Source organism: Pan troglodytes, chromosome 15 (assembly GCF_028858775.2).
Source record: "Pan troglodytes isolate AG18354 chromosome 15, NHGRI_mPanTro3-v2.0_pri, whole genome shotgun sequence".
Lineage (NCBI taxonomy): Eukaryota > Metazoa > Chordata > Mammalia > Primates > Hominidae > Pan > Pan troglodytes.
The window spans coordinates 20,339,475-20,353,200 of NC_072413.2; positions in this window are offsets into that span (position 1 = coordinate 20,339,475).

Below are 13,726 nucleotides of genomic sequence, written 5' to 3' on the forward strand. Positions count from 1 at the left end.
TTATTTCTCCTATGTTAATTATCGTAACTTACAGTTACATTTTTGGTTTATTTGCCAGTATGTTCATTGGCCATACCTTCTATTAGAATGCAATCTTTATGATATCAGGGGTATTGTTGGTTTAGTTCATGGCTTGATTCTTTTTGTTTGTTTTTCTTTTTTTTTCCAATTTTTATTTTAGGTTCTGAGGGTACATGGAAAGGTTTGTTATATAGGTAAATTGCATGTCACAGGGACTTGGTGGAAAGATTATTCCATCACCCAGGTAATGAGCATAGTACTTGATAGGTAGTTTTTGGATCTTCACCCTCTTCCTACTCTCCACCTCCAAGTAGGCCCCAGTATCTGTTGTTTCCTTCTTTGTCTTCATGTATAATCAACGTTTAGCTCCCACTTATAAGTGAGAACATGCAGTGTTTCATTTTCTGTCCCTGTATTAATTTGCTTAGGATAATGCCCTTTAACTGTATCGATGTTGGTGCATAGGACATGATTTCATTCATTTTTATGGCTGCATAGCATTCCATGGTATATATGTACCACATTTTTTTCCAGTACACCACTGATACGCATCTAGATTGTTTCCATATCTTTGCTATTGTGAATAGTGCTGCAATGAACATGTGTGTGCGAGTGTCTTTATGGTAGAATGATTTATATTTCTTTGAGTATATACCCAGTAATAGGATTGATGTGTCTGATAGTATTTGTTTTATGTTATTTGATAAATCTCCAAATGGCTTTCCACAGTGGCTGAACTAAGTTACATTCTCACCAGTGGTATAAAAGCATTCCCTTTTCTCCCCAACCTTGCCAGCATCTGTTATTTTTTTTACTTTTTAGTAATAGCCTTTCTGATTGGTATGAGATGGTATCTCATTGTGGTTTTGATTTGCATTTATCTAATGATTAATGATGTTGAGCATTTTTTATATGCTTGGTGGTTGCATTGATGTCTTCTTTTGAGAAGTATCTGTTCATGTCGTTTTCCCATTTTGTCTGTTCATGTTGTTTGTTTTTTGCTTGTTAATTTGCTTAAGTTTCTTATAGAGTCTGGATATTACACCTTTGTCTGATACATAGTTTGCAAATATTTTCTCACATTCTGTAGGTTGCCTGTTTACTCTGTTGATAGTTTCCTTTGCTGTGTAAAAGTTCTTTAGTGTAATTAGGTCGCATTTGTCAATGTTTGGGTCTTTTTGCAATTGCTTTTGGAGTCTTTGTCATGAAATCTTTGCAAGGCCTCCAGAATATAATTTCATAAGTTTTCTTCTAGGGTTTTTACAGTTTTAAGTTTTACATTTAAATCTTTATTTAGTCCATCTTGAATTTATTTTTGTATATGGTAAAACAAAGAGATCCAGTTTCAGTCTTCTGCATATGGCTAGACAGTTACCCCAGTACCATTTATTGAATAAGGAGTCCTTTCCTCATTGGTTGTTTTTGTTGGCTGTGTCGAAGATCAGGTGATCATAGGTGCGTGGCTTTGTTTATCGGTTCTCTATTCTGTTCCATTGGTTTATGTGTCCATTTTTGTATTATTACCAAGGCTAAGTTTTGGTTACTTAGCCTTGTACTAGAATTTCAAGTTGGGTAATGTGATGTCTCCAGTTTTGTTCCTTCTTTTGTTAAGGATTGCTTTGGCTGTTCAGGCTCTTTTTTTGGTTCCGTATGAATTTTAGAATGGTTTCTACTAATTCTGTGAGAAATGACAATGATAATTTGATAGGAATAGTGTTGAATCTGTAGATTGCTCCGGGCAGTATGGACATTTTGATGACACTGATTCTTCCAATTTATGAGCATGAAATGTGTTTCCATTTGTTTTTGTGGTCTATGATTTCTTTCAGCTGTGTTTTGTAATTCCTATTTTAGGTATCTTTCACCTCCCTGGTTAGTTGTATTCCTAGGTAACTTTTTTTGTATGGCTACAGTGAACAGGATTGTATTCTTGATTTTGCTCTCAGTTTGGAGGTTTTCAGTTTATAGAAATGCTACTTATTATTGTACGTTGATTTTGCTCTCAGTTTGGAGGTTTTCAGTTTATAGAAATGCTACTTATTCTTGTACGTTGATTTTATATCCTAAAACTTTGCTGAAGTTGTTTATTAGGAGCCTTTTAGCAGAGGCCACGGGGTTTTCTAGGTAAAAAGTCATATAGTCTGTGAGCATAGAGAGTTTGACTTCCTCTCTTCCTATTTGGATGCCATTTATTTCTTTCTCTTGCCTGAATGTTCTGGCTAGGACATCCAGTACTATGTTGAATAGGAGTGGTGAGAGTGAGCATCTTTGTCATGTTTTGGTTCTCAAAGGGAATGCTTCCAGCTTTTGCTTGCTCACTATAATATTGGCTGTGGATTTGTCATAGATGGCTCTTATTATTTTGAGTTATGTTTCCTCAATGCCTACTTTGTTGAGGAGTTTTAACCTGAAAGGATTTTGAATTTCATCAAATGTTTTTTATGTCCATTGAGGTGATAATGTAGTTTTTTTTAGTTCTGTTCATGTAATGAACCACATTTATTGATTTGTATATTTAAACAACCTTGCATTTCAGAAATAAAGACTACTTGATTGTGCTGGATTAGCTGCAGGATTTGGTTTGGTAGTATTTTGTTTAGGATATTTGCATGTATATTCATCAGGGATATTGGCCTAAAGTTTTCTTCTTTTGTTGTGTCTCTTCTAGGCTTTGGTATCAGAATAATGCTGGCCTCATAGAATGAGGTAAGGAGGAGCTCGTATTCCTCAATATTTTGGAATAGTTTCAAAAAGTACCAGCTCTTCTTTATATGTCTGGTAGATTTTGGCTATGACTCTTTCTAGTCCAGGGCTTTTTTCTTGTTGTAGGTTTTTATTACTAACTCAATTTCAGAACTCCTTATTGGTCAGTTCAGAATATTTATTTCTTTCCGAGTCAATCTTGGGAGGTTGCATTTTTCCAGGAATTTATCCATTTCTTCTAGGTTTTCTGGTTTATCTGCATAGAGGTGTTCGTAATAGTCTCTGAGGGTTTTTTGTACTGCTCCTGTGTCATTTCTGATTGTATTTATTTGGATCTTCTCCGTTTTTTTCTTTATTAGTCTAGCTATCAGTCTAGCAATCATTTTTATTCTCTCAAATAAAAATCATTTGGTTTTATTCATCTTTTGTATGGTTTTTCATCTCCATTTCATTCAGTTCAGCTCTAAGTTTGTTATTTCTCTTCTTCTGCTAGCTTTGGGGTGGGTTTACCCTTGGGTTTTTTTAGTTACTCTAGATGTGATGTTAGGTTGGTAATCTGGGATCTTTCTAACTTTTTGATGTGGATGTTTAGCACTATGAACTTTCTTTTCAACACTATTTTAGCTGTGTCTCAGTGATTCTGTTATGTTGTATCTTTTTTTTCATTAGTTTCAATGAATCCCTTGCTTTTTCCTTAGTTTCACTGTTTACTGAAAAGTCATTGAAGAGCAGGTTGTTTAATTTCCACATAATTGTATGGCCTTGAGAGATCCTCTTGGTATTGATTTCTATTTTTATTGCAGTATAGTCCAAGAGAGTGGTTGATATAATTTGGAGTTTTTTGGAATTTTTTGAGAATTGCTTTATAGTCAAGCATGTGGTTGATTTTAGAGTGCAGCTAAGAAGAGTGTGTATTCTGAGGTTGTTGGGTGGAGTGTCCTATAGACGTCTGTTAGGTCCATTTGGTCATGTGTCGAGTTTATAACCCAAATATCTTTGTTATGTTTCTGCTTCAATAATCCGTCTAACACTGTCAGTGGGGAGTTTAAGTCTACCAGTATTATTGCATGGTTATCTAGGTCTCTTCATAGGTCTCTAAGAATTTGCTTTATGAATCTGGGTGCTCCAGTGTTGGATACATACTTATTTAAGATAGTTAGGTCATCTTGTTAAATTGAACACTTATCATTATTCATTATTTAATGCCCTTCCTTGTGCTTTTTCATCATTGTATTTAGAAAGTCTGTTCTAACTGAAATTAGAAAAAGTAACCTCTGCTCTTTTTGGTTTTCTATTTACTTTGCAGATTTTTCACTGTCTCTTTACTTTGAGCCTACGTGTGTCACTGCTTGTGAAATGGGTCTCTAGGAGACAGCATACAGTTGGGTCTTGCCTCTTTATCCAAATTGCTACCCTCTGCCTTTTAAGTGGGTCATTTACTCTGTTCATGTTTAAGTTTAATATTGATATGTGTGGATTTGACCCTGTCTTCGTGTTGTTAGCTGGTTGTTATGTAGACCTGATTGTGCAATTTCACCAGGTGTGGTGGGTGATGCCTGTAATTCCAACACTTTGGCAGGACAAGGTGGGCAAATTTCTTGAGCCCAGTAGTTTGAGACCAGCCTGGGTAATATGGCAAAACCCTGTCTCTACAAAAAAATAAAAAAAATTAGCTGAGTGTGATGCTGTGTGCTTATAGTCCCAGCAGGCTGAGGCAGGAAGATTGATTGAGCCTGACCGGTCAATGCTGCAGTGAGCCATGATTGTACCACTGCACTCCAGCCTGGGTGAAAGAATGAGACCCTGACTCAAGAAGAAAGAAAGAAAGAAGGAGAGAAGGAGAGAAACAGAGAAAGAAAGAAGGAAGAAAGAAAGAAAGAAAGAAAGAAAGAAAGAAAGAAAGAAAGATAGATGGTGGAGCTGTTTTACAGTGTCAATGGTCTGTCTTAATTGTGTTTTTGTGGTGGCTTGTAGCAGTCTTTTTCCCCCATGTTTAAGCATTCCTTTAGGGACCTCTTATAAGGCAGGCCTGGAGGTTACAAATTTCTTTAGCATTTGCTTGTCTGAAAAGACTTTTGTATTTCCTTTGCTGATAAAGCTTAGTGTGGTTGGCTATGAAATTCTTGTTTGGAATTTATTTCCTTTAAGGATGCTGAATATAAGCCCCTAATCTCCTCTGGTTTATGGGGTTTCTACTGAAAAGTTCACTGTTATCTTGATGGGGGTTCCTTAGTAGATGACCAGCCCCTTCCCTCTAGTGGCTTTTAATATTTTTTCTTTCCCATTAACCTTGGAGAATCTAATGACGATGTGTCTTGGAGATGGTTGTCTTGTACAATGTCTTGCTGGGGCTCCCTGAGTATCCTGAATTTGAATGTTGACCTTCCTAGTGAGGTTGGGAAAATTTTTATGGGCAATATTCTCAAATATGTTTCCCAAGTTCCTTTCTCTTTCTCTCTCTCTTTCAGGGATGCCAGTGAATTATAAATTTGGTCTCTTTACATAATCCCATATTTTTCAGAAATTTTTGTTCATTATTTTTTATTCTTTTTTCTTTATTTTTGTCTGACTGAGTTGATTCCAAGAACTATTCTTTGACCTCTGAGATTCTTTCCTCAGCTTGTTGTATTCTCCTGTTAATACTTAACAATTGTATTATAAAGTTCTTGTAATGAGTTTTTCAGCTCTATCAGAACAGTTTGGTTCTTTCTTAAAATGGCTATTTTGTCTTTCAGATCTCATATTATTTTATTTCTTTACATTGTTTAGATTCCTTGGATTGGGTTTCAATTTTCTTATGAATCTCGATGTTCTTACATCCAAATTGTGACTCCTCTGTGTGTCATTTCAGCCATTTCAGCCTGGTTAACAACCATTGCCTGGGAGCTAGTGTGGTTGTTTGGAAGTAAGAAGACACTCTAGCTTCTTGAGGTGCCAAAGTTGTTGTGTTGGTTATTTATCATCTGTGTAGGCTGATGATCCTTTAATATTTGAAGTTCTTGTCCTTTGAATTTTTTTTTAACTTTTATATTATTTTATGCCCTTGAGGGATTTGACTGTGGAATAAGTTGCGTTCAGTCAACTGGCTTCATTTCTGGATGATTGCAGGGGTCCCGGGTTCAGATGAGCATTCCTGCACTGCATGCTCTAACCCTATGGGGTTGGGACCAGGCCCACTTCTTTGTTCTCTGGCCCCTTTAGGTTAAGTACCGACTGAACCGGAGGGGCTGAGGTGTTACTGATTTGCTGACATCAACACTCCACTTGGGGGTGCTGGCAAAAGCACTTCATTGAACTTGTGGCAGCAGGATCAGGGCTCATGTACACCTGTGCCAGGGGCAATGGCGGGAGGGTGTGGATGTGTGTCAGCAGTGGCCTGTCTGCAGAAGCTCTCTGATGGTTAGGCAGAGTTTGCTGGTGAAGTAGCTATGACACCAGTCACCAGGAAGTGCCCTGGTTGGACACCTAACGCAGAGTTGCAAGTAGGCATGGTCAGGTAGGGACCCTGGGAGAGGTCGGCAGACAAGGGGGTGCTCAGATCAGACTAGTCCTGACCCATGGGCAAGACAACGCTACTCTGTCCAGGTCTGACAGTCAACAAAGGCTAGAGCCACGTAGAGGAGCATGGTGCACCTTGGAGAATGGGCATCCCTACTGGGCTCACTGCCTCTATTCCCATGCTAAACACTCTGGGCTTCACACAGTCTAGAGTCCTGTCACTGCCAGCACTCCAAGTAGCTCTCCCTCCCAGCTCAAATTTCTATGGGCATCATGGGGTCTCCTGCAGTTAGGATTCGAGAGGTCCATGGGAGGAGTTAGCAAATGCTCACCTATCTAATTCAGCCTTTCCTCTGGAGACATTGAGCATCATGAACGAGTCCCAGTGCTTGGCAGCCCTGTGCAGGGTTCCCGGGTTCCTCTCACTTTGGTCCAGGGTCTGAGTCTTCTCTCCATCCATTCTCAATGCATTCTTTCTGACGATACCCTCAGAGAATGCAAGTCTTCCTGATGGTCTGATCTCTTGGTAGGAGAAGCTCTTTCTAGCCGTGTCTAATTGACGATCTTGGAGCTCCTCTTCCTGGCTTTATTCTTAGTGCCTAGAATAATGACTAGCCCATAGTAATCAGTCAAAAAATCTACTGAGTGAATGAAGAATGAAATTTGTTTGGCCCTCCCCTCTTTCTCCCTTTTCCCTTCCTCTCATTCCCACTCTAGCAACTTTGACCTTTGTGTATGTTGTCTCTACTTCACTATGTGGGGCAGCTCAATTTTCTCTGGCCCTCACCCCCAGACTCAGAACCCAGTCTTTTTGTATTTAGTGGCTTCTGTCAAATAGATTCACTCAGGGCCTCAACCTTTCCTCACTTAATTGACCTCACCTTATCAGATGTGATGTGAAGGACTGAGTCAACTCTTAAGGCTAGTAACCCATAGCGAAATATCTAAAAGAAAAACGACATACCTAAAAGATGTTTGGAAAGTATAAAAGTAACTTCTCAAGCCTAATAATTATGAGCACATATCAAAGTTTTATTTCAAATTACTGCAAGAGAAAAAGCTCCTCAAGAAACAAATTCAAATAATTAGCCTTGGTATATTGTTACAGGAATCCAGATTTTTAAAAATCTGGTTAAAGATCATTATTACATTCAAATGACAGTTGCATAATTACCCTGCTTTTGACTGCCTGTGTAGTGGCTATTAAGCTTCTCACAAGATTAATGGTCATTTGAGTTTGTAACACTAATTTCCCAGAAGGAATCTTTATTTCATTAAAGGATATTAGAAAATTGCTCAAGCATTTTATTAGAAGTGATGGTTAATTACCATATGGGGCTATGTATATTATATCCTCCGAAAAATGCCTGCTTCATACCAGTTTGGAGAAACTTACCTTTCTCCGCTATGTATGTTATATCCTCCATAACAGGCCTGTTTCACACCAGTTTGGAGAAACTTACCTTTCTCACATGTAATTTAAATCTTTACTTTACAAATCTTTACAACTCCTTTAGTGAGGATTTGTCAGGTCTTGGATTTTGTCCTTTCTTACAAGCTAATAAGCTTGTTTCATTGAGGCTGTCAATAAAAACACAGGGCTCCTTAGTAAGAGACAAAGGATTTTTATTACTTATGGCACAACAAACAGCATGAACATTGATATATTTCCATCAGTTTCTCCTTCCTTTAAGTCCTCAAAAGATGATGTAATGGGTAGTAAGGGATGCTATCCATGAAGTGGTATTATGTCACAGGTGAGGAACTCTGAGCTTAGGAAGTTCATTGCTTTTATAACAAGCACTCAGCCAGCTTGCTCTTTGTCTCAGAGGGAGACATTACCTCATCTCCCAAGGTTGCTTGCTGGCATAACTCTGAGAAGCGATCCAGGTAGAATGCTCATGTCATTACACTGTTGGCACACTCATCAAGTCACGTTAGAGTACAAGAGAATCATGGTGGACTGCCTTTCAATAATATCCACTCCATGGTCCTACACTGGGTTAGTTGCTAGAAATTTATTTTATGAGTATGCCACTTTGTCAGTCATTCTGATTTGTGTAACTGAGAGATGTCATGACTAAATGCATTACATTTGTCTCAAATAGCATTTAATTAAGGCTACTATCAGCAGAACTCTAAGAAGCAGAATGAGACCAACATGCAGTATTAACCTTAATTATGCTTGATCCAGTCAAATGTAAGTTCCAAAGTACAGACAGTTAGCATGTAGTATTTTATCTATTATAACCCATACATGAAAGTTCAGACTGAAATGTTGGTCTTTCTTTGAATTACCACAAAGAAAAAAAACCCTACCATTCCCAATATAGAGATGTTATATGGCCCCTTTCCCCCGGGCATAACCCAAAATGCACAGGTTAATCAAATTTGGGATTTATTATTAAACTTGATTTGGATAAGCATTGCATCACTTTGGTTAAACTACGTGAGCAGTGTCAGTGAGTATTTGCAATATTTGCAACCTCTGTAGCCATTCATGACATAACCCAACTGTCAAGATATCAGGGGAAGCATATACATTTGTGTCAGTCAATTTGAGACAAGGTTGTGCTGATTCTTGTGTTTGTATACTTATGAAGATGGGGAATCTATATTGGAAAGCTGCCACTGATAAAATAGTCTGGGAGCCATATTCACAAGAGTTTTCCTGTTTTCATGGGATGTGGGAGGAGATAACAAACCAATAGCAGGTCACAGAGTTGCTGCTTGGCTCCAGAAGACAATATGTTTGTTTTTCTATACTTGTTCTAGCATACAAAGAGAGCATTAGACCCTCACTTCTCCCCACTGGCCAGGGTCTAAGAGTTTCTCTTGCTATGTGCTCATCATCACTAATCATCAGAGAGATATCCATCAAAACCACAATGAGATATCATCATCTCACACCAGTCAGAATGGCTATTATTAAAAAATTATAAAACAACAGATCCTGTTGAGACTGCAGAGAAAAGGGAACACTTATATGCTATTGATGGGAATGTAAATTAGTTCAGTGCCTGTGGATAGCAGTTTGGAGATACCCCAAAGAACATAAAATGAAGCTATCATTTTACCCAGCATTCCCATTGTTGGATATATATGCAAAGGAAAATAGATTGTTGTACCAAAAGGATACATGGCTTATTATTATTATTGCCATGCTATTCACAATAGCAAATATGTGGAATAAAACTCTGTGCCCATTGATGGTGGATTGGATAAAGAAAATGTGGTACATATATGCCATGGAATACTATGTTGCCATAGAAAAGAATGAAATAATTTCTTTGCAGCAACATGAATGGATCTGGAGGCCATTACACTAAGTGAATTAATGCAGAAATGTTAAACCAAATATCACATGTTCTTACTTATAAGTGGGAGCCAAACACAGAACCTACGTAAACATGGCAACAACTTTGGATTACCAAAGGGAGCAGGAACTGGGGGGTGCATTTAATAGTACCTATCGAGTACTATGCTCACCACCTGGGTGTAATATACACATGTAACAAACCTGCACATGTACCTCTTGTACCTAAAATATAAACTAAAATATTTAAAAATAGACACAAAATTAGCACCATTTTCAGAAGCGTTTATTTTAAGATAAATTGCTTTTAAATGAAATCTTGTTTTGCAATACTCTGAGGTTCACAAGACATATCTAGAAAATGTACTATTGCGGAAGGTGAAGACAGTGTAAAACCAGTGGGGGAGAGGTCAGTGGTTTTTCTTATTGGTTGATTATCAGAACACTGTTCTTTGGGGATATGAAAGAGTTTTATATATTCTTTAGACATAATTAGGCAAACAATGGTCCATAGGACAGGTTTGATGCTGTACAAAGTCTGTCATTTTGCTAGCACTGATACGGCTCTTGGGTCCACCACAGCATTAGATCTGTTGACGCATTTATATTATGTTTTGTTACAAATCTTGAAAAGAGGGGTGCTTCTTACAGACTTTGCTTCAGATATTAGATTTTGTTTTAGTAAATTTTCCAAGACTGTAGTGGCTGCCAGCTTGTGTTACTTTCACTTTTCCTCTGGTTTTTGTATTTACCGAGAAATGGTCATGGTTTCTGTCAAGTGCAATGTACCCTTGGAGAAAGGAATTTCAATATTAGCATCTATTCCCTCATTCTATTTCCTAGGTAGTTGTTGGTGGGAATGGGAAAGGTTAGCCTCAGCCATCTTTGGTGAATACCGATTGCATGGCTCTTGAGTGGAAAAAAGCCTGCTTCATTGTTGGCCTCTTCAAGGACATGAAACACGTTGTGGAACAGAAGAGAACAGTAGTTGTCTGTCCTTGTTTATCTATAGACTCAATTGAGTTTCTTGCATAGATAGCTCCCTGATAGATTTGGTTTGCTGGTTATGTCAGGATGAACAAAATCTATAACTTTTAGAGATTGATTCCTAGGTATCAGCTTTATACAAGAAAGGCAATAAGAGGGACAGGACAAATGAACAGGCACATTGGGTTTTATTGACAGTCTAGGTACTAAAGGCAGGTTCATCTCAATTGCACCAACCCAAGCAAGAGCTGTTTTGGCACAGATGCATCATTGGTGCAAAATGGAATGACAAAGTCCAAGCTCCTCCAGTTCCTGGCCTTGTTAAAAAATATTGCTTAGGCTGTGGGCTGCAACCATGTTTGTTTTGTTCAGCTAGATTTTAGGCCATTTCATCTTGGAAGACTTATTTTGAGTTATAAGAAATTTCTTTAAAAGTTGTATATAACAGAGTAGTATAGGAATATGTGGCCTGACATTAAGAAGAGCTATACAGTGTGAAATTCTCCTTGAATTGCAAGAATCTCACTCAGATTTCTATAATAGAATCTGTTATGTCTGATTTTTTAGTTCAGGAAAGTGGCTATTAGAAATAAGTGGTCTTACTGACACAAGAGTTGCCATTTGATGGAAACTCATACACACATATATACCCCTCTGCCTTTCTCACACATACATTGACTTTGACTTTTAATATAGCTTAAAAGCTTTATTAAAAGTTTTTATTTTTAATTGATTCATAATATTTGTACATATTTATGTGGTCCATGTGATATTTTGTTAGGTGCATAGAATATACAATAATCAAGGCAGGGTGTTTAGAATATCTATTACCAAGAGCACTTATAATTTCTGTATTGAGAATATTTCAAGTCCTCACTTCTAGCTATTTTGAAAGTACAATGTGTTGTTGTTAACTTTAGTCATTCTACTCTGCTATTGAAAATTAGAACTTATTCCTTCTGTTTCTACCCATTAACCAACCTCTTTTTATTCCCCCAACCACATCCATTTCCTTCCCGGTCTCTGATAACCATCATTCTAGTCTCTGTCTCCCTGAGATCAATTCTTTTTTTTTTAAGCTCCCACCTATGAGTGAATTCATGCAATATTTATCTTCTTGTGCCTGGCTTATTTCATTTAACATAATGACTTCCAGTTCCATCCATGTTGCTGCAAAGGACACGATTTCATTTATTTTTATACCTGAATAGTATTCCATTCTGTAACTATACAACATTTTCTTTATCCATTCACCAGTAGATAGACACTTTGTTGATTTAATATCTTTACTATTGAGAATAGTGCTGCAATAAACATGAGGAGGCAGGTATGCCTTCAAAACACTTCTTTCTTTTGGATAAATACTCAGTAGTTGGATTGCTGGATTGTATGGTAGTTCTATCACTAGATTTTTGAGAAATTTCCCTACTGTTTTCCAGAGTGGCTGTACTAATTTACATTCCTACCAACAATGTTTGAGAGTTCCATTTTCTATGCATCCTCATCACATCTATTATTTCCTATATTTTTAATAATAGCGATTCTAACTGGGATAGGATGATATCTCATTGTGGTTTTGATTCGCATTTCCTTGATGATTAGTGATGTTGAGCATGTTTTAAATACCTATTGGCCATTTGTCTTCTTTTGAGAAATATCAATTTAGATCTTCTGCCCACTTTTAAATGGGATTGTTTGACTTTTTTTTTTTGCTGTTGAGTTGTTTGAGTTCCTTGTATATTCTGAATTTAACTAAAGTGTCATATTTTCACTTTTAGCAGTTCACATAACACAGGTCTGTAGTTGGAATACATCTTTGATCACTTTCATGAATCCTCAAGATGGCAGTGTCTTCTCAGGGACCTTGAGGCAAGCTCTCATGTGCTCCTGCGGTGGGGAGGGGAGGGGATGCATGTGCACTTGCAAGTGCACACACACACACATGAATAAGAGCAAGACAGAGGGAGAGATGAGGGAGGAGCTTAATGATGGAGCAGAGGTGTTAAAAAGAACATCCTTTTTCTAATTGGTAGGACAGATTTCTTTTGTGATTCCTACAGCAGAAAAATGAGAAACATTTGTTATTATTTTTTTTTTTCGTGTTTAAGGTTTGAATCCTCAGTGAACCAGGGCAGAAAAGAATGATGAAATCCTTGAGAGTTTTACTGGTGATCCTGTGGCTTCAGTTAAGCTGTGAGTTTTGGGCATCTCTGTAGAAACATAATGTATATTGTTTGCAATTATTGTGTATTCTAGGCCTGTGGGTAGAAACATGAGTGGTTTTTTCTCTAACAAAGGGAGACTGGGGAGAGTGGGGGGCCCATGAAAAGATGATTTAAATTCTGGGTACGAAGTGTCCCCTACCCAATCTGTCTTCTCTGTCTGACTGCTGTCTTTTTTCACAGGGGTTTGGAGCCAACAGAAGGAGGTGGAGCAGGATCCTGGACCACTCAGTGTTCCAGAGGGAGCCATTGCTTCTCTCAACTGCACTTACAGCAACAGTGCTTTTCAATACTTCATGTGGTACAGACAGTATTCCAGAAAAGGCCCTGAGTTGCTGATGTACACATACTCCAGTGATAACAAAGAAGATGGAAGGTTTACAGCACAGGTCGATAAATCCAGCAAATATATCTCCTTGTTCATCAGAGACTCACAGCCCAGTGATTCAGCCACCTACCTCTGTGCAATGAGCGCACAGTGCTCCCCAGACACTTGCAGTCTGTACCCAAACCTGCTGGGCCCCAGGAATGCCTGATGTAGAGCTTAGACTGCAAGGCAATGAAGTTCTATTTGCTCTCTAGATGCAAATGAAAACTAAAAGCAGTAGTATTGAAGGTTTGATTAATTTGGGACATATTTTCATAATTCTGAAAATTATTGAGACCCCAAAGGAAAATAAAAGACACCATTTGGTCTACTTGAAATATTTTCTAGTCTTCTCTTTCCACTTTAGTTTTGAAATTTTTTTTTTGCTGACTTTGTGGCTCATGTCTGTAATCTCAACACTTTTGGAGGCATAGGGAAGAGGATCACTTAAACCCAAGAATTTGAGACTAGCCTGGGCAACATAGGGAGACCTTGTCTCAAAAAAAGAAAAAAAATCACCAAGAGTGGGGACATGCACCTGTAGTCCCAGCAACTTGGGAGGGAAGAGGTGGGAGGATTTCTTGAGTCGGAGAGGTGGAGGCTGCAATGAGC